Genomic DNA, 22,346 nt, shown 5'->3' on the forward strand with positions numbered 1-22,346 from the left:
GTGGTATATTGATTTTTAGCTTATTTTTAGAATTCTCTAGACTTATTTTCAGAGTAGCTGTACCAGTTTGCAACATAACTCTTGAAGTCTTGCAATATAACTCTAGGCCTCATGAACATCATGGAGGAAGGAGCAGAAAGATTATAAGAATCCAAGGACAAGAAAGTCTTCTTTGAAACCACATTTCCTGTAAATGACAGTGAAGCTACATCCATGATACCTCAACAATAGGGCTGCCTGAACAAGACTTGGACAATGACAACACCAACAGATGTGCTGTCATGTAAGGAGGATGTTTCATGTGGCCTTAGATAAATAACTAAGGCAACCAAGGGCTGCTCAGAGAGGGAGAATTAGTCTTGTCCAGGGATAAGTCCCGTAACTCGTTATCCAATCTAGTGGTCAGACCTGAATTCATACATATACAAGCAACACTGAGCAGACTCAGCAGGTTGTATTTGTGTATTTGTGCATTTATACATAAGTGTAACAATAACAGTTAAAGGAAAAGAGGCCATAGATTTGAGAGGGGGTGAGGGAGAAGGGATATTAGAGAAGTTGGAAGAGGAAAATGTAATGATATTATAACTAAAAATATATGTTTTTAAAAAATAAAGATCAGATAAACAATAGAGATTTAGGAAATATTCATTGAGTAAATGGATGTATGTGCTCTCTGTTTGTGTTCTCAGATAATTCCATAAAGTATTTTGAATAGTTACCATTCAGAAATGAGGTAGAATAGAAAAACTAAAAAGTAACTTGTATTTAATTTCTGCTATTTCTCCTGATACTGAACTTTTTCTTAAGTTTTCAAGTGTAAGACAGAGCCAGAAGTTGTCACTGGAAAAGCTTCTGACGAAAGGTGCAGCATCATACCTTCTGAGGGCCAGGATCAGGGTTAGATCAGAGTAGATGTCCAAGACATCAACTTGTCTTTGTGCCTCTCAATTTGCTGATTGTTCCTCTTATTACTATCGAAAATATTCTAATAATTTACTGTGATGGCTGTTCTTGGTTGTCAACTGGACTGCATCTGGAATTAACTGAAACTCAAATGGCTAGGCACACCTGTGAGAAATTTTTCTTTTTAATCTTTTTTTTTAAATAATATGTTTTGTTAATTCTTTGGGAATTTGGCAATATGATATATTTTGATATTTTTATCCCCGACTCTGGCCCAGCTCTTCTCCCAGATCCACTCCTAAACCTCACCATTTACTACACTTCCTGCACTTAAAAAAAAAAAACAAAACCTTTTTATTGATTCTTTGTAAATTTCATATTATGCACCCCAATTTTACTCATCTTCCTGTCCCTCCACATCCATCCTCTGCCCTTGCAACCTCCCCACAAAAGAAAATAAACATAAATCTTGCCTCGGAAGCTGCGCTATGTCAGGAATACAGTGTACCCTTTTGCCCAAACAACTGCACTTGTAAATGTTCATTGCCACGAGTCTTTGGACTGGTTCAAGGCCTCTGGCTTCTGCTACACTATCAATACTGGATGCTCACTGGAACTCCTCTTGGATATCCTATTGTTGGCCTGTGTCATGGAGATCCTACACTTTCAGTTCTGCAGGATCAGCCCCTTCACACACTCCAGCAGTTCTTAGATGGGGTAGATGTTGGGGCAGACCAACTCAAAGCCCTGGATCTGGGCCTGGGTGGTAGATAAGTTGGTCAGCCTGTGCTCTCCTGCACTTGTGCCACCAGGACCAGCTCTCCTGTTTTACCCAGGCAAGGGATGGAGTCAGCTCTCCTGCACTCACACCATAGGGTCTAGCTCTTTCTCAACCTTGCCACCAGCGTCAGCATTTCCCCAGTGAGGGGTGGGGTCAGCTCACCCAAGTGCTGCAGTAGGCAAGGGGCAGGGCCAGCTTTCCTGCACTCATGGTGCCCTCAGTGGTTCTCCCAAGCTCGGCAGGTGAGGGGCAAGACCAGCTCTCCTGAGTGCTGAAGCTGGTGAAGGACAGGGCCAGCTCTTCTGTGGCCATCGAGGAGCAAGACCAGCTAAATGTGGCACTGGGACATGCACATGGCTTTAAGCAACAGCCCAGACCATGGACATTCACTTGGCCTTTGGTGGTAACATGGACAACAGCACAGACCTTAGCTGTAGTATGATCACATACCCAGACATGACCCTCTGTGGCAGCTGGGGGCCATGGTCATCAACAAAGACTCTGGCCAGCAGTTGGGTCATGGACCCAGACATAGCCCTCACAAGCAGCACAGGCCTGGATGTCACCATGGCTTCAGGTGGCAGCACAGGCCACTCAGATCAACATGGTCCTCAGTGGCAGCATGGCCCTCAGATATCAACATGACTTCATGTGGCAACCCAGATCATGGACAATGGTATGGCTTTTGAACTAAAGAGACCTTGGTTGCAGTAGGACCACAGACCTAGACATGGCCCTGGGAGGCAGCCTGGGCCCAGACATTACCATGGCCCCAGGTAGCAGTACAGGACACTCAGATCAGTTTGCCCCCACCCTGGAAGCACACCTCCCACCCTGAACATCTGTATGGCCTCAGACAGCAGCACAGATCACAAATATCCAAGTGGTTCTCAGTAGCAATAGGGGCCGGCCATGGACATCGACACAGACCCTGGCTATAGCAGGGCCATGGACTCAGACACGGCCCTCAGAGCAGCCCAGGCCAGGACATCATTATGGCCTCAGGTGGCAGCACAGGCCAGTATGGCCTCTGGTAGCAAAATAGCCCCAAGACATCAAAATGGCTTCAGGTGGCAGGACAGGCTCCTCATATTGGCCTGGTCTTCACTGCCATCTTATCTCCGGTTCCACTTCTCTCCACAGCTTACCTCTCTGCTTCTCTTTGTCTCCCATCTCTCCATCATATACTCTGTCTTTCCCATCTCTCCATTATATATTTGTTCATCATAGCGACACTTGCTACCCCAGTCCTCAGGAACCAGGGTGGGAGATTGGGTCAAGATTATTTCTTAATAAAATCTTCTGATGTGGGAAGACCCACTTCTAATCCAGATCTTTGAGGTGGGGAGATCCACCTTTAATCTGGGCCACTCCGTCTGCTGGTAGCCTATATAAAGGGCATGGAAGGTAGAAGCTTGCTCTCTCCTTGCCTGCTTGCTCACTCTCTCACTAGCAAGACCATTCCTTCACTGGCATTAGAGCCTGCTTCTTTCAGTTTCTGGCATATACTAAAGACCAGCTGAGACTCATGGACTGAACAACTACTGGATTCTTGGACCCTCCATCGGTGGATTGCCATTGTTGAACTAGCTGGAACATAGCCTGTATGTCATTCTAACATTCTAATAAATACACCCCCTTCTTTCCCCCCTCCATGGTTCTATAAAATTTGTTTCTCTAGAGAGTCCTGACTAATACATTCGCTATTTATATTGTACATACTGTTAAATTTCTTCTGAAGGAAATTGAAGATATTACTTAATTCTTTTAAAAGCACATTTGTGCATATAGAATCTTTTGTCTAGAATCAATTATATCTTATGTAGTTGATGTTCTTTTGTTTCAATTTAAAAGATGAATAGTTGAACTGGTGGATTACTAACCCACATTTGATAGAAATTTATTTATTCTGGGGTGTTTTAATGTTTTGTCCCAAAATTTCACATTTCTTCAATTCTTCAAGGTGTTTTGATTTTTTTTTTTCTCCATAAAATCCCTGTGGGCAGCGAGCTTGTTCCATGTGTTCATTCTCCCAAAGGAGGCAATATTGGGGTATTATCTGACAGATGAGAAGATACAGAGAAACTGAGTAAGTTTCCAATAGGCATAGAGCTGAAAGTCTCTAAACCGAGCACTGGGCCACACGGCAGAGTGTGGCACAGGTGATATGGAGTGATACAGCTGATGTGACAGTTAACAGAGAGTTAAATATTTTCTCTTTAATTCTCCCTCTAATATTATTTATAGGACTATTTCCATTTGGCAAAGAACTTGGAGGGAGGGAGAGAGAGAGAGAGAGAGAGAGAGAGAGAGAGAGAGAGAGATTCTGTGTTTTGGGTACACAGAACACTCCTAGCAGGGACAGCAGTGTGGAAAGAGTGTTCAGGCTGAGTGAACAATGAGATACTTTTGTGTGGGAGGGAGTGGTAGAGAATGATGGGATAGATTCGGCAACCGTTATTTGCAACATGAAGTCTCTGGAAGATTATGCTTACAGTGTGTATGAGCTGACCTCTGAGATGAAGGGCACGCTAAGTCCATTAATTTACACATGGAGTGCTAATGGGGAACCCAATTAGGCAGGCTGCCTAATTGCTATGCTTTGAGACACTCAAACCACAAGAGTATTCAAAGTGTTATTTCACTTATTCATATAGGTACATAAACTCTGATGTCTTAGACATGAATGCCTTTGTTGTAGATTGATTAAATAAATGGCTTTCCTTGCATTTTTAAGGGCAAAATTCATGTGTTGGGCTTGATTATCTTTTAATTAACTTTGGTTTTAAAGACACCATGAATTAGAGATAATTTGATTTTTAAAGATTTACTTATTTTACTTTATATGTCTGAATATTTCATTCACAGTTATGTCCATGGAGTATGAGCATGCTTGGTGCCCACAAAAGTCAGAAGAGGACATTAGATTACCCTGGAGAACTGGAGTTATGGTTGTGAGTTACCATGTGAGTGCTAAGAATTGAACCTGGGTCCTCTACAAAGACAAATGTTCTTAATCACTTAACAATCTCTCCATTCCCAAAATTTAATTACTTTTAAGAATAATATCTTAATGGAAGGACTGTAACACTAGCCAAGTCCACCTGGTCAAGTTATAAAATAACTTGGTCCTGCAGAAACGTATGCTATATATTAATACTTGCTGTGCTGAATAAGAGAATTGTACATATGCATAATGCCTGAATAACAAAAGCAGTGAATAAGCAGCACTGTTATTTCAATAGCCATTAGTTCAATAGTAGCATCCTTAAGACACAGCATAAGAACTAGAAGGAAGTGGATTGTTAGTCAGGACAATGAATGGTCATTTATTTCCTCATCCATCCATTCATCCACACAACAATATGCATTTATAGCATATTTATTTTAAAGAGGTTTGTATATGCATACTGTATTGTATTTGCATTATTTCTACTCTCACTCTCTAACTCTTCCTTTTTGTTCTACTCCCTCTCAAATTTATGAGCTCTTCTTATGATTGTCTTACATGAACACACACATATGTATATATAAATACAACCTTCTGAGTTCACTTAATTTGCATATGTGTTCAGGGCTGATGACTTAAAGTTGGAAAACCTATGAGGTGCTCATCCCTGGAAAAGACTGATTCTCTCAACAGCTATTGTCTGTAGCCCTTTATCTAGGATTTTCCCATCCACATTGGCATGTTAATGATGTTGTCATTGTGTGGGTCTTTAGGCAACTATGCTGTTGAGATTTCATGGGCATAGTTTTCCTGTCCTGTCTAGAAGAAACTTGCAGCAGGTATCCTGGACCTCTGCCTCTTATTGTCTTTAGGCCTTTTTCTTTGAAATTGGATACTTTTCATGTTCCAAGTATAGTCTCAACTCAATAGCCATGGATTCCCATCTGCACATTTGATCAGCCGTGAGTTAAAAATACTTGGAAGGAACAAAATTGTGCCTGGGATACATAATAGTCATCATTTCCTAAGCAACAATATGTATTTGCTCTGTATTACATGCTATATTACTACAGAAAAAACTTCAATTCAAGGTAGGAGGTGTTTGGGTTACAGACAAATAATACATTAATATAAAAAGAGATTTGAACATCCACAGATTTTTGGGTACCTTGGAGCATCTTAGCATCAGTCTAGTTCAGATACCAAGGGGCAAATACACTGTGATGTTTTAGTGGTAATACTGACCATGTAACACTTTTGCCCTCATGAAGCTCATGCTGGGTGTATTATTTAGTGGCTGCTGGTTCAAATCATCATAACTCTAGTGCCTTAAATTAGCTTAGGCTCATCATCATATAAGTTTGTGAGCCAAAAACTAAACATCATCTCACTGGCTAAAATAGAGGTGCCAGAAGGACTGTGTTCTTTTCTAGTGCCTATAGAAGGGAAGTTGTTTCTTTGTCTTTTTAACTATCCACAGACTGCTCCTGTATTTGGCTCATGAACCCTCCCTATATTTTCAAAGCTCTATGCTTAATTCATATTTTTGTTTCTGTCCTCCTGCAAAAGATTCAGAATCTTGTGGCTATCACAGACCCTTAGTAATTTCAGAAATTCATGAAAAGTACAAATCTCACCCACTTGAAAATACTTGTTGTTTTTTTTAACTAACTTGTTCTATACCAACAAAGGCTCAGGAGCCAGATTTTAGGGTGAAAACCTGCTAGTTCAGAAAGGCTGAGAAGCAATCAGCTGGCTTTCCTTTTCGGTCAAAGATCCAGCAAGAGAGGGTCTCTCCAGTCATCCCAAACAAAAATAGACAGTGAAACTCCAAGTCCTTCCCTACTCCTTCCTGTGTGTCTGTCTCTCTAACTGTATTGCTGGCTCTTCTGTACTCTCTATGGCTAATTCCTGTCAACTAGTTGCTGGGTCCCCCCCCCCCCCCCGAACCAAGATTGATTTTATTAACACCATCTTGGGGTTTCATAGTGCAATCAAATATCTTGCAACATATAATGGAGTTGGAGTACAATCAGGATGAGTTTTAAATACATGCTTAAGGTAGCCAGAGGGTCAGTATGGAGAAACAATAATCTGATGATCATCCATAGACTAAACACTGAATTCTAATGTTGTTTGTGGTGTGTGTGTGCACACACAAACACATGCACCTTTCCATTTCAGTGTAAGTTGTAGTTAATAGTGATAGTCTAACGTCCACAGTATATCAGCTGCAAATAAAGCAAAATGATTTAATCATTTTACAAAAATGAAACTATAAAGACTTCTAAGAGCAGAGGAAGAATAAAAAATAAATGAACCACAATTGCAGAGGAGTCTAGTCCAATGTGAGATGACCCATTTTTTTTCTCTTGGACATGTTTGGAAGGATTTGGCTGTAACAGAACAAGAAAGACCCTGAAAGGAAAGAATTGTTTAAGCATTTGGGTTGTGGACAGTGTGAGTGATAAACGCAAACCTGGGGAGCTTACTGTGTTGCAGTGGATAGCTGAGATGGATGAGACTTACTAAAGCAGGAGGAAATTTTCCATACCACCACAATGCTTCGGATGGCTCCTTCTCGATTAAATAAGTAGCTTCCTCTGAGCAACTATTTGGTGAAATAAACATCTAAAGAGCCAAATTGCTTCTTTTATGTAGTTTTTCAGACCTAGAGAGGTACAAAGAAATGTATAGTCATCCCTAGATTCCATGAGGGAATTATTGGTTCCAGGATGCTTGAGGGATTCAAAAATTTGTGCATGCTCAAGTACTTTATATAAAATGGTATTGTAGTTACACAAAATCACATACCTTTTCCCATATACTATAAATAATGTCTTGATTATAATATCAAACAAAATGCACATGCTCTGTTAAGTTGTTACTATACTAGATTGTTTAGGGAAGAATGTCAAGAAAGGCCGGGCGGTGGTGGCACACGCCTTTAATCCCAGAACTCGAGAGGCAGAGGCAGGCGAGTCTCTGTGAGTTCAAGGCCAGCCTGGTCTGCAGAGCTAGTCCAGGACAGGCTCCAAAGCTACAGAGAAACCCTGTCTTGAAAAACAAAAAACAAACAAACAAAAAAAAACAAAACAAAAAAGAATGTCAAGAAAGAAATCTTTACATGTTCAGTACAGAAATTATTTACATGTTTGACCCATGGATTATGGAACTCATTGGTGTAAAACCTACTGATATGCTGGGTATTCTAGAGACAGAGATTAAAACTTATCAATCAACTGGGTGGTGGTGGCTTATGCCTTTAATCACAGCACTATGGAGGTAGAGGCAGGGAGATCTCTGTGAGTTTGAGGGCAGCCTGGTCTACAGAGCGAGTTCCAGAACAGGCTCCAAAACTACACAGAGAAACCTGGTCTCAAAAACAAAAACATACAAACAACCCGCCCCCCCCAAAAAAAAAACAAAAGAAAACATTATCAATCAAATTTTAAAAGTAATTTCTGTAGACACAAAGTTTGAAAATAAAATGATAGAAAATTATGCAGAATTTAACGTACTAACTAAAAGAAAACCGATCTGTTTTCTTTTGAAACTGGTAAAAAAAAAATGCCAACTAAAAGAAAACACAGAAAACTGGAGACTCATATAGCTCATTTAGGTTTCTCTAAATTATTACAACATGACTGGGTTACAAACTCCTGGAGGCTAGGGACTTCCTCTTGCTCCCTTAGCAACCCCTACTTTCAGACGGCTCATATATCAGTGAGCATCTCAGTGAGGGTGGGTAGCGGGGCTGCTGTAAAAAGGGATGACAGTTCAATATGGGTGTGCCTTTAGCTCTGGGTGGGATTTCCTGACTGTGTGTCTCCCACATCTTCTGCTTCTCCGAATCTCAGTTTCAGTTCAGCTAGAAGGCTGAAATCTATGCTGTATTTAAAGACTTCACATGGTTTGGAAATAGAGGATCTATTAATCCATCATTTCTAATAAATATTTACTGTCTTATTAAGAGACATAGGAAGGATTATAATTTAATTATCAATGAAAAGGCCCTCAAATCCTCCAACAAGAAATATTATACAGACATATCAGGGCAAACTAGACTAACCGTCATGTTGTTTGTTAGAAAACAGCAAGAGCATTCATTACAGGAGCCCATTATCAAAACAACATACTTTTTATCTAATTGGTTTTTAAGCAGCCATTTTTGTTTTTAATGCTGTATGATTTTCTCCTTATTCAAAGTTTAAAATGGCTTGCTGTGAGATCATTAATAAACACTCCTGTTAGGGATGTTTTTTTTTTTTTAGTTCTTCCTGTACAGAGAGCAGGGACCAATACAATAATCAGTAAGAGCACAAACATATTCTCTCTTCAAGATATCTGTGGTCATAGGACAGGCTCATTAATGTTGTCATGGCAACCATCTCCTCACAGGTTACATGCCTGTGAGCTTCTACTAAGATGCAAATTCTAGCTTAAACAAAGCAAGCTAACTCCAAAATGACATGTCAATTTTCAAGGGCGTGTGGGTGATCCTGAGGGCTTTATTTTTTCCATATGCATTGTGTAATTTAGAAAGCTTATTTTTTCCTTTTGTCATCCATGTTGATTTTTATTTTGCCTCAAAGATATCTTGTCCAAAGAGAAAAGGAAAATAGATTAAAATGAGCTTCTCCTGTGCTTCCTCTTTTCACATGTATTTGCTTCTCAATTTTGCCTGACAATCCTTGATGATCTAAGCATCCTGAAATGTACATATTTCAGTGTAATCAACAACAACCTAATCTAGCTCATGGAGCTATCATCTTGGCTTAAATACATTCTTTTCTTATATGTACCCACTATAGTGCTGTTTTAAGGACTATAGGCCAGAAATGGAGAAAGATGGAGAGATAAAATCTAGCTACACTTCAGATCTTGCCAGATATGGAAGTCTACACATCTTAACTCTGGCCTATGGGACTGCTGGTGCTCCCTCTGTTCCATATAGTGAAGTAGAGGAGAGGTGTTTCTGATTTAGACTTCTCTTTGTGAAAAGATGAGAAGCTAATTAATTCAGTCACAGCCAGCTCTCCATTGGGCTTGTCTTTCTAGCTGGTGTCATTGATGTGCCTCTGAAGTCTTTGATTTCTCCTGCTGAAGTGATGAAGTTTGCTGTCTCTTTATTTCTAGTTCTGAGTGCAGAGGCTTTTCTTTCATCCTGTTCCCGTTCTGTTTAGTATAATCAGTATTCTAAGTGTTTCTAATTGACTCTACCTGTCCTAAATGTGACAGATGAGATAAGGTAGGCCTGCATTCTGCCCTATGATGCTGGGTAGATGTGGAACTTTCTTTGAGAGTCTGGGATTTGGGTGCAAAGGTAGAAGTCTCCCTTCAGTCACAACATGAAGCCAGTTTTGAACATCAGTGGGCATAGCAAGGATAGGTCACTACTACAGGATACTATAAAAGACTGTGTGGAGCCACAGGGAAAGACTAATGAGTAGAAAGGGGGCTTACCTTTAAGGAATGTATCAGTCAGAGGAGAAGGAAATAGGACAATTAAAAAGTAATTCAATACCCAGCAGTGTTACCAGTCAGTACAGGCAGGGTTATGCCATGGTAAAACAACAACAACAACTTTTTTTTCAAATTATGCAGGTTTAAAATAGCATAAACTAACTTCTAGAGAGGACAAGGGCTATGTCTTTTTGATTCATTTTTTTTATTAAGAAAAAATTTTCATTCATTTTACATACCAATCAAAGATCCCTCTCTTCCCTCCTCCCACTCCCCCAGCACCTCCCTCCCAACCCACTCCCCACTCTCCCCCAAAATAAGGGAAGGCCTCCCATGGGGAGGAACATCCAGTAGAGGCAAGTCCATGTTCTTCCCCCTGCCTCAAGGCTGTACAAGGTGTCCCATCACAGGTAGTGGGCTCTCAAAAGCCTGCTCATGCACCAGAGATGGATTCTGATCCTACCGCTAGGGGGCCCCCAAGCAGATCAAGCTACACAACTGTCTTGCCATGCAGAGGGCCTAGTCCAGTCCCGTGTGGGCTCCACAGCCATTGATCCAACTTTCATGAGTTCCCACTAGTTTGGTTTGGTCATCTCTACAGGTTTCCCTGCTGTGGGATAATGCTTTTGTACACTGGTTTTAAAAAATGCTGATTGGCCAGTAGCCAGGCAGGAAGTATAGGTGAGATAAGCAGACAGGGAGGATTCTGGGAAGAGGAAGGCTGAGTTCAGGAGATGCCAGCCTGCCATCCAGGGAGCAGCATGTAATGGCACACAGGTAAAGTCACAGAACACGAGGCCACATATAGATTAACAGAAATGTGCTGAGTTTAAGTATAAGAGCTAGTCAGTAGTTAGCCTGAGCTAATGACCAAGCAGTTTTAATTAATATAAGCCTCTGTGTGTTATTTGGGTATGAGCAGCTGCCAGACCTGTGGGTGAGACAGATTTGTTCCGATGATGGGCCAGGCAGGACACAGAGAACTTTCAGTTACATTTCTTCATCATGATCCTGTTGCACTTGCTCATAGAATCCCTCTTCTGTCTCTTTGACTGGACTCCTGGAGCTCTACCTGGTGTTTGGCTGTGGATCTCTGCATCTGCTTCCATCAGTCATTGGAGAAATGCTCTGTGATGACAGGGTATTCACCAGTCTGATCACTGGAGTAAGCCAGTTCAGTTCAGGCACCCTCTCCACTATTTCTAGTAGTCCAAGCTGGGACATCCTTAGGGATTCTTGACAACTTCTCTAGCACCAGGTTTCTTTCTATCCCCATGATGTTTCCCTCTATCATGGTATCTATTTAATTGCTTTACCACTCCATCCCTGTTCCAGCTAGACCATCCTGTTCCCTTATGTTCTCACCCATACCCCCTACCCTCCATTGCCCACCCCTCATCCCCAGTTCACTCATGGAGATGTCATCTATTTCCCCTTCCCAAGGTGTTCCATTCATCCCAGTTTGGGTCTTCCTTGTTAGCTAGCTTCTCTGAAGTTGTGAGTTGTTATCTGGTTATCCTTTGCTTTACATCTAGTATCCACTTATGATGGGATGCATACCATGTTTGTCCTTCTGAGTCTGGGTTACCTCACTCAGGATGATATTTTCTAGTTCCATCCATTTGCCTGCAAATTTCATGATGTCATTGTTTTTCTCTGCTGAGTAGTACTCCGTTGTGTATATGTACCACATTTTCTTAATCCATTCTTCAGTTGAGGGGCACCTAGGTTGTTTCCAGGTTCTGGCTATTATGAATAATGCTGCTATGTACATAGTTGAGCATATGTTTTTGTGGTATGATTGAGCATTCCTTGGGTATATGCCCAAGAGTGGCATAGCTGGGTCTTGAGGAAGATTGATTCCCAATTTCTGAGAAGCTGCCATACTGATTTCCAAAGTGGCTATACAAGTTTGCACTCCCACCACCAGTGTAGGAGTGTTCTTCTTTCTCCACATCCTCTTAACCTAAGCTGTTATCAGTGTTTTTGATCATAGCCATTCTGACAGGTGTAAGATGGTATTTCAGAGTCGTTTTGATTTGCATCTCCCTGATGACTAAGGATTCTGAGCAATTCCTTAAATGTCTTTTGGCCATTTGAAATTCTTCCTTTGAGAATCCTCTGTTTGGCTCTATAGCCCATTTTTTAATTTGATTGTTCATTATTTTGATGTCTAGTTTCTTGAGTTCTTTTTATATTTTGGAGATCAGCCCTCTGTCAGATGTGGGGTTGGTGAAGATTTTTCCCCATTCTGTAGGCTGTCATTTTGTCTTATTTACTGTGTCCTTTGCCTGCAGAAGCTTCTCAGTTTGAGGAAGTCCCATTTATTAATTGTTGCTCCCAGTGTCTGTGCTACTGATGGTATATTTAGGAAGTGGTCTCCTGTGCCAATATGTTCAAGACTACTCACTACTTTCTCTTCTATCAGATTCACTGTAACTGGTTTTATATTGAGGTCTTTGATCCACTTGGACTTGAGTTTTGTGCATGGTGATAGATAAGGATCTATTTGCAGTCTTCTACATGTTGACATCCAGTTATGCCAGTGCCATTTGTTGAAGATGTTTTTTTTTCCATTGTACAGTTTTGGCTTCTTTGTCGAAAATCAGGTGTTTATAGGTGTGTGGGTTAGTGTCAAAGTTCGATTCCATTGGTCCACATGTTGTTTTTTATGCCAATACTAAGCTGTTTTCACTACTATAGCTCTATAGTAGAGCTTGAGGTCAGGGATGGTGATGCCTCCAGAGATGGCTTTGTTGTACAGGATTCTTTTAGCTATCCTGGATTATCTGTTTTTCCAAATAAAGTTGAGTATTGTTCTTTCCACGTCTGTGAAGAATTGTGTTGGGATTGTGATGAAGATTGCATTGAATAGATTGCTTTTGGCAAGATTGCCATTTTTACTATGTTAATCCTACCTATCCATGAGCATGGGAGATCTTTCCATTTTCTGATATCTTCTTCAATTTCTTTCTTCAGAGACTTAAAGTTCTTGCCATACAGATCTTTCACTTGTTTACTTAGAGTTACCCCAAAGTATTTTATATTATTTATGGCTGTTGTAATAGGTGATTTTTCTCTGATTTCTTTCTCAGCATGTTTATCATTTGTATATAGGAGGGCTACTGATTTTTTTAGTTAATCTTGTATCCTGCCACATTACTGAAGGTGTTTATCAGCTGTAGGAGTTCCCTGGTAGAATTTTTGGGGTCACTTATATATATTATCATATCACCTGCAAATAGGGAAAGTTTGACTTCTTCCTTCCAATTTGTATCCCCTTGATCTCCTTTTGTTTTCTTATTGCTCTAGCTAGAACTTCAAGTACTATATTGAATAAATATGGGGAGAGCATACAGCCTTGTCTTGTTCCGGATTTTAGTGGAATTTCTTTGAGTTTCTCTCCATTTAATTTGATGTTGGCTGTTGGCTTGCTGTAAATTGCCTTTATTATGTTTAGTTATTTTCCTTGTGTTCCTGATCTCTCCAAGACCTTTATCATAAAGGGGTGTTGGATTTTTTCAAAGGCCTTTTCAGCATCTAATGAAATGATCACGTGGTTTTTTTCTTTCAGTTTGTATATTTGGTGTATAACATTGACAGATTTTCGTATATTGAACCATCCTCCCTTGCATCTCTGGGATGAAGCCTACTTGATCATGGTGGATAATTTTTTTGATGTGTTCTTGGATTCAGTTTGCCAATATTTAGTTGAATATTTTTGCATCAATGTTCATGAGGGAGATTGGTCTGTAATTCTCTTTCTTTGTTGTATCTTTGTGTGGCTTGGGAATCAGAGTAACTGTAGCCTCATAAAAGGAGTGTCATAATATTCATTCTGGTTTTATTGTGTGGAACAATTCGAAGAGTATTGGTATTAACTCTTTTTTGAAAATCTGGTAGAATTCTGCATTGAAACCATCTGTGCCGGGTGGTGGTGGTGCACGCCTTTAATCCCAGCACTCGGGAGGCAGAGGCAGGCGGATCTCTGTGAGTTCGAGGCCAGCCTGGGATACCAAATGAGTTCCAGGAAAGGTGCAAAGCTACACAGAGAAACCATGTCTCGAAAAACAAAAACAAAAACAAAAAAAACAAAAAAACAAAAAAAAAAAAAGAGAAACCATCTGGTTCTGGGATTTTTTTGGTTGGGAGACTTTTAATGACTGTTTCTATTTCCTTGGGTGTTATTAATCTATTTAAATTACTTATCTGGTTTTGAGTTAACTTTGGTGTGTGGTACCTATCCAGAAAATTGTACATTTCTTTTAGATTTTCCAATTTTGTGGAGTACATGTGTTTGAAATATGACCTGATGATTCTCTGGATTTCCTCATTGTCTGTTGTTATGTCCCCCTTTTCATTTCTGATTTTGTTAATTTGGGTGCTTTCTCTCCACCTTTTGGTTAGTTTGTATAGGGCTTGTCTGTCTTGCTGATTTTCTCAAAGAACCAACTTTTTGTTTCATTGATTCTTTGTATCATTCTCTTTGTTTCTATTTTATTGATTTCAGCTCTCAATTTGATTATTTCCTGGCATCTGTTCCTCCTGGTTGACCTTGCTTCTTTTTGTTCTAGAGCTTTTAAGTGTGTTGTTAAATCACTAGTGTGAGATTTCTCCAACTTCTTTATGTGGGCTTTTAGTGCTATGAATTTCCCTCTGAGCACTGCTTTCATAGTGTCCCATAAGTTTGGGTATGTAGTACATTCATTTTCATTGAATTCTAGGAAGTTTTTAATTTCTTTCTCTATTCCTTCCTTGACCCATTGGTGGTTCAGTTGAGCATTATTCAGTTTCTGTGAGATTTTAGGTTTTCTGTAATTTTTGTTGTTGAAATCTAACTTTAAGCCATGGTGGTCCGAATAGAATACAGGAGGTTATTCCATTTTTTTTTTTTGTATCTGTTGAGATTTGTTGTGTGGCAGATTATGTGGTCAATTTTAGAGAAGGTTCCATGGGGTGCTGAGAAGAAGGTATATTCTTTTTTGTTAGGGAGAATGTTCTGTAGATACCCATAAAGTCCATTTGAGTCATAACATCCGTTAGGTCCCTTATTTCTCTGTTAAGTTTCAGTCTGGCAGATCTGTCCAGTGGTGAGAATGGGGTGTTGAAGTCTCCCATTATTAATGTGTGGGGTTGGATATGTGATTTAAGCTTCTGTAATGTTTCTTTCACATATGTGGGTGCCCTTGTATTTGGGGCATAAATGTTCAGAATTGAAACTTCATCTTGGTGGATCATTCCTGTGACGAGTATGTAATGCCCTTCTTGATCTCTTTTGATTGATTTTAGTTTGAAGTCTATTTTGTTAAATATTAGGATAGCTACACCAGCTTGCTTCTTAAGTCCATTTGATTAGAAAGTCTTTTCCCAGTCTTTTACTCTGAGGTAATATCTGCCTTTGAGGATGAGGTAGGTGTGTTTCTTGTATGCAGCAGAAGGATGGATCCTGATTTCCTATCCATTCTGTTAGCCTGTGTCTTTTTATAGATGAATTGAGTCCTTTGATATCAAGGGATATTAATGACCAGTGATTGTTAATTTCTGTTGTCTTTTGGTGTGTGTGTGTGTGTGTGTGTGTGTGTGTGTGTGTGTGTGTGTGTGTATTTCTCTTCTTCGGGATTTACTGCTGTGGAATTATCTATTTCCTGTGTTTTTGTGGGTGTATCTGACTACCTTAGGTTGGAATTGTCCTTTTAATTCTTTCTGTAGGACTGGATTTGTGGATAGGTATGGTTTAAAACTGGTTTTGTCTTGGAATGTCTTGTTCACTCTGTCTATGGTGACTGAAAGTTTTGCTGGGCATATTAGTCTAGGCTGGCATCCATGGTCTCTTAGTGTCTGCATTACATCAGTCCAGGACCTTCTGGCTTTCAAAGTCTCCATTGAGTAGTCAGGTGTTATTCTGATGTGTCTGTCTTTATAAGTCAGTTGGCCTTTTTCCTTTGCTGTTCTTAATATTCTTTCTTTTTTCTGAATGTTTAGTGGTTTAATTATTATGTGGTGAAGGGACTTTTTTGGGGGTCTAGTCTATTTGGTGTTCTATATGAATTTTTTAATCTTCATAGGTATTTCCTTCTTTAAGTTGGGAAAGTTTTATTCCATGATTTTGTTGAATATATTTTCTGTGCCTTCGAGTTGGTATTCTCCTTCTTCTATCCCTATTATTTTTAGGTTTGGCCTTTTCATGGTGTCCTAGATTTCCTGGACATTTTTTTCTTATGACTTTTTTGGCCTTGGTGTTTTCTTTGACTGATGAATCTATTTCCTCTATTTTGTTCTCTACACCAGTGATTCTCTCTTCCATCTCTTGTATTCTGTTGGTTATGCTTGCATCTGTGTTTCCTGTTTGTTTATTCAGATTTTTTATTTCCAGCATTCCCTCTGTTTGTGTCTTCTTCATTATTTCTATTTCACTTTTCAGGTCTTGAACTGTTTCCTTCACATGTTTAATTTCTTTTTCATGGTTTTCTTTAAGGGATTTATTGATTTCTTCCATTTTTTTGTTTGTCTTTTCCTCAATTTATTTATTGATTTCTTCAATTTTTTGTTTGACTTTTCCTCAGTTTCTTTAAGGGAATTTTTCATTTCCTCTTTAAAGGCCTCTAGCATCTTCATGAAGTTATTTTTAAGGTTGCTTTCTTCTGCTTCTTCTACATTGTGATGCTCAGGTCTTGCTGTTGTAGAAGGGCTAGGTTCTAGTGATGCCATACTGCTCTTTATATTGTATGTATTTTTGCACTGGCATCTACCAATCTTTTCCTCCTATAGATGTGAGAGGTGCCTGTGTCTGAGCAAGTGAGCTGCTATTGGTTCAGTCTGTGTTTGCTGTGTCTGTCTCAGGGGGCCACTCTGCACCCAAACTTAGTTCTTGATCTAATTGCAGCTGGCAGATTCTGTATCTCAGGGAGTTGCTCTTGGTCCAATCTAAGCTGGCTGGTTCTGTGGCTCAGGGAGACACTCTTGGTCTTATCAAGGCTCTTGGTCCAGTCAGAGCTGGCGGATCCTGTGTCTCAGGAAGCCTCTCTTAGTCCTATGAGAGCTGGCAGGTTCTGTGTCTCAGAAAGCCACTGGTGTTGCAGGGGGATGGATATTGGGGCAGGGCGTGGGTCTTGTAGATTGGTGGGTCCAGTGGGGGATTTTGGTGTGGGATCCTGCCCCAGGAGTCTTCCCTGCTGGCTGGCAGCTCTTGGTCTAATGATAGCTGGCAGATTCTGTGTCTCAGGAAGCCACTCTTGGTCCAATGAACGTCCTTTTGATTCTTATAGAAAATAAAGAATTTGGAACATTATGAGAAGCCACTTGTCAGTTTTAGGCAAATTAGTGATACGGTTTATTATACTGTGAAAGCTCTCTAGGCTAGCTATATATGGAAGGTGCATTTTAGGGGAGACATATGATGGCAATGAGATCACTGAAAGGTGATTTCATGGTTCTGGCAAGTAAAGATGCCAACTTGGGTTTGCAGGGTGAATGAAGAAAAACAGGTATTTCCAGACATACTTTAGAAGACGAATCAGCAGTGTTATGATTAGATAAGACATAAGTGATGGATGAAAGGTCTCCAAAATATCATTTTGGACTTTTATCCAGTCACATGGTGGGTGACCATATTGCATTCCTAAACAGGGAATAGATATGGAAGAAAAAGTAATTGTTCTGTTTGGCCATATTATATTGAGATTATATTATATTGTGTGTGTGTAAAATCTCCATATATTTACATATGTGTGTGCATTTGTGTGTGTGTGTGTGTGTGTGTGTGTGTGTAGACTCTCCATTCTATTGAAATGAAGAAACTGAGGACAGTTAGCTAACCAGGAGCTCAGAGGAAGGACTCAGCCTATAGGCATCAGTTTGAAAATCATGTGTTTAAAGAAAAAAAATTGAACCTTTTTTACTATCAGGGTTTCAATTTTAACTATACAATGGTGTACGTGACTTTTCTTGAGGAGATATAAACTAATACCTGTTCATCTCAGATTGGTGAATAGACTGACAGTAGACTAGACAACAATTCTGCCTATCTAGTGTAGTGAACCAGTGAGATTCTTCATAGGCACATAGATGAGCTTACAGAAGTGTGGGTGGTGATGCAAATGAAGCTATGGCACCAAAAGTCTACCCCAGCATTGGGGACAGCTCACGAAACTTAAATTTCTGGAGTTCCCTAAACAACTTACAAGAAGCTGGAAGAGTCTCCTCTTCCCCAGCAATTAATTGCTTGCTGCTTTGATAGCCTTGGGGAGGAGTCTGGTAAATCTAATACTGTTTTGAGCCTTGAATACTTCGTTGACTTTCTGATGATCACTCGTATTTTCTTTCCTCTTGGAGGGAGTGTTTCAATCTGGAGGAAGTTGCTATTCAGCATTCTGTCCCTTCCCCTGGCCTCTACTGTTATCTCTACCCACTTTCCATGGTATTATCTGAGCCTTAAAGAGGGTGATATGGAGGTCTGATTTTTTTTTCTTCATCTATGGATGAGCACTGGACACTATGTCACAGCAAGTCACTTACTAACAGCAGCTTGACTGCTCATGGATCTCTGCACTAGTATATTACCTAGTGCAGACCAGAAGTTTCTTTTCAGTACCAACTAATGTGGCAGCACCCACAATCAATGGGCATAAACACAAATGTTTAGAAGTTAATCTGATAGGTATGTCATATCAATTTAATGAGACAATAGAAGTTGCTTCCCTGCTGGGACCATGACCTCCCCAGCTTCGGCATTTAGCTCTGGTTTATAGTACCAGCCATGAGTTCCTTCCTGTGGAATAGACCTCTAATCTGATTAGAAAGCAATTGGTTGTGCCCATAGGAGTTATGCTGCTATTTCACCAGCAAATAAATGTTGCCTGGCCTGTTGATAGTGTAGTATGCAGAATACATAATTAAGCTGGATTGTTGGTGATGATTTCCTGCCAACAGCTCAAATAATGCCTTACAGAATTATGAAAACTTTTCAGCAGGAAAAGACAGCTCTCTCTGTCTGATTTTTCAATGTCCTGAAACTAATAAGTACAATGGTTTCAGTGGCGTGATCTTACTATCTATTTGTGGCATATAACCACAAGCAGAATCAGTAATGTTTATGGTTTGCAGGTCTTTAAAGATCTATCTCTGGCTAATCCTCTACACTAGGATTTTCACCCAAAACATTATGACCTGTGGAGTTCCCTGTCCCATTCACTCAACATGTCTTTATTCAAATTCCTTATAACTAATGTTTTCATTCTTCCATTCTTCTCCTAGATCAGTGGTTCTCAGCTTTCCTAATGCTGTGGCCCTTTAATGCAGTTCCTTGTGTTGTGGTTACTCCCAAGCATGAAATTACTTTTGATGATACTTCATAACTGTAATTTTGCTACTTTTATGAATCATAATGTAAATATATTAACTGCAGGATATCTGATATGTGACCCCTGTGAAAGAGTCATTTGACCCCCAAGAGTTGTGACTCACATGTTGAGAACCACTGTTCTAGATGCTTCTTCAAATCCGTAAGAAACAGAGGAGTTAGCTTTATATAATGAAACCTTTTCACATAACAGATAGACAGGATCTATGAAGGCCTTCTGCTATCTGCTCCAAAAAAATGTTAATTGGTCTGGAATGGCTAAGAGGATGGTAAAAACAGAACACTAGCAAGATCCAATACAGTATGAAAGATCTCATCACTAGTGTCAATTGTTTCATCAGAAGAGCAAGGTAGTGTACTGCAACATGAATAGGAGCTCGACCTCACCTGGCTTTCCATAGTTCCTAGTCATTTTACCTGAGCAACACTTCTTTTCTAATCTCTTATGGTCTTGGTGAGGCCAGTTTGTACTGCTCAGCCTAGCCCAGGGCCAATGGGGAGCAGTGCCACATTCTTGTCTTCTGTGCCTACAGCTGAAGTTGGCTCCCAAGTTCTGACAGGCTCCTGGCTAGTATCATAGCCTTTACCTTTCCACCAACCACACCTGATTGCTCAAAGGGCACAAGCTGGATGAAGAATCTCTGCCCCTAGTATATTGTTTTTCAGGGGAGAAACGTACATCATAAATTCTGAAGGATAACAATCCACGCCAAGAGCAAGGTGTATCTTCTTCGTCTGTACTGTTTTATCAGTTATGTCTTCTGTGAACTGTTGCCCCTTTAAACCCTTCTAGACACACTAGCATGAGATTTCACTTTCTGTTAATTTTTCTTCCCCAAGCAACTGACTTTTGCCGTATTTGTCTTCAAGTGGTCTTAGCCAACACTAGCAGCTAAACAAGAGGGTGGGAAATGAACCTTTTTCACATGAGAAGAGTCAAATGTGTGAACAAATGTGAATATATGTGAAGGAGGGAAGCCAAGATTCAGATAGGAACATCCAACGGTCATATCTGAAAGGAAGTGGAGCATTGACAAGACCATAGCCATGACACAAAGATGGAAGTTCATTCACAGTTCAGAAATCAGTTAGTTTGAATCATTCTCTTGGGCATCAATACTCATTTACAAAGGTCAAGCTCAGAGGCTTTGATTTTGCTCCATTGGTTAAAAATATATAGCCCCTTTGGAGACAGTATGGTGTTTGTGGCTTATCGTATATATGAATGTTATTTGTTTTAAAGTACAAGGCTCCTCTTTCCTGTAAGAACTGATTTTTAAAAAGTATTGGTTAATGCAGAAACTCATAACCAGTCAAAGTGCTGGTAATAGATAACACTGAAACTTGTGAAGTAACATTCCTAAGTATAATAAATAATGAAGAAGAAGAAGATTAATACTTGTGAATTGGCCATATGTATCAATTTCATACCATCCAAGGCTTAAGAACTTTGTGAAAGAAGAGACAGAAAAAAAGAAAGAGCTTATGGATGGAGAGGAGAGCTGTGAGATTCTGAGTTCTGGACATGATATGGCTGATGCACACATCAACTCACAGTGTCTGTGGTTTCTTCTATAAGGCCTGCACAAATCAGGCCAGTTACAATTTCGTCTTGGAAGAGGGAGGGGCCCCAAGGTCCTCCACTCTGGGAGGAGCAATTAGAGACTGATGGTGTTGAGAGAGGGGGAGTCACTCTATTTAGCCATGTGGCCATTAGTAGGGTGCTCATGCTCCAGCTGATGGTCATGCACATATGAACGTAAGTATCCAGATTTGGGATTGATTGTTACTAATGATAAAAAATATTATAGGATTTGGGAATTAAAAACTTATGATCATGTACTAATTTGAAGGTTGACCAATCAGCAGATAGTCTTTGTGATATAAAAGCTTAATTTTTCCTGAAACATTTATTTAACTGTTCTATTTCCAGTTTCCTAATATGATTCATGATAAAATAATACAAATTTACTTATAAATAGTAATTGGTTTAACAAAAAACAAATTAATAGTGCTTCGATTGTGAAGTGATTAATTTTCACAAATATATGAATTTATTTATGCTTTAAAAATGAATCATAATGTTGGGAGGGAGACAAAGTAGGAAACACTGTCATGGGGTGTGGGAAAAGGATATGACCAATACACATTGTATAAAAGTATGAAACTTTCAAAGGATTGAAACTATTATTAAAAATAAAAAAGGTATCCATGGAGCCCATACTGCTGTTGCATTGAGACCTTCTGGGTTGGTGTTCTCTCTCTTTCCATCTCTCTGGTTTGACTTCACCACTGAATTCTCATTTTCCTTCCCTGGCCTCCTCTTCTTCCCTTTCCTTCTCCCTTTCTTTTCTAATTTTCTTCCTCCCTTCCTTGCCCCCTCATTTTCCTTTCTTGTGTCTGTCTGCTATTCCCCTAGCTTTTGATTCTCTTCCTTTCCTTCTCTTTTTCTTCATCCTTCTCTTCCTTCTTTATATCCTTCTTTCCTCTTTCTTCCTGTTTTGGGGGTTAAGAGGTAACAAAATAAATAAAATGAATTAAAGGTAATAGCAAAAATTTCACTTTAAGTGAGGTAAACAGGTGGCATATGGCTCTAATAAAGGCAAAGACTAGACAATTGATAATTTCTTATTTGATGTACAATTCAGTTCTAATGTTATATAGTTAAAAGTGTTTTTCCTAAACTCTTGTTTTCATTATTTATGTTTTTGGATAAGTCTATACTACACTATGACTCAGCCATGGATGTATTACCTCACAGCTAGGTTTCAATGACCACAGATTTGTTGTTGTTGTTGTTGTTGTTTCTGTTATTGTTGTTGATTTGTTTTTCAAGACAGAGTTCCTCTGTGTAGCCCTGTCTATCCTAGAACTCACTATGTAGA

Source organism: Peromyscus eremicus, chromosome 10 (genome assembly GCF_949786415.1).
Source record: "Peromyscus eremicus chromosome 10, PerEre_H2_v1, whole genome shotgun sequence".
Lineage (NCBI taxonomy): Eukaryota > Metazoa > Chordata > Mammalia > Rodentia > Cricetidae > Peromyscus > Peromyscus eremicus.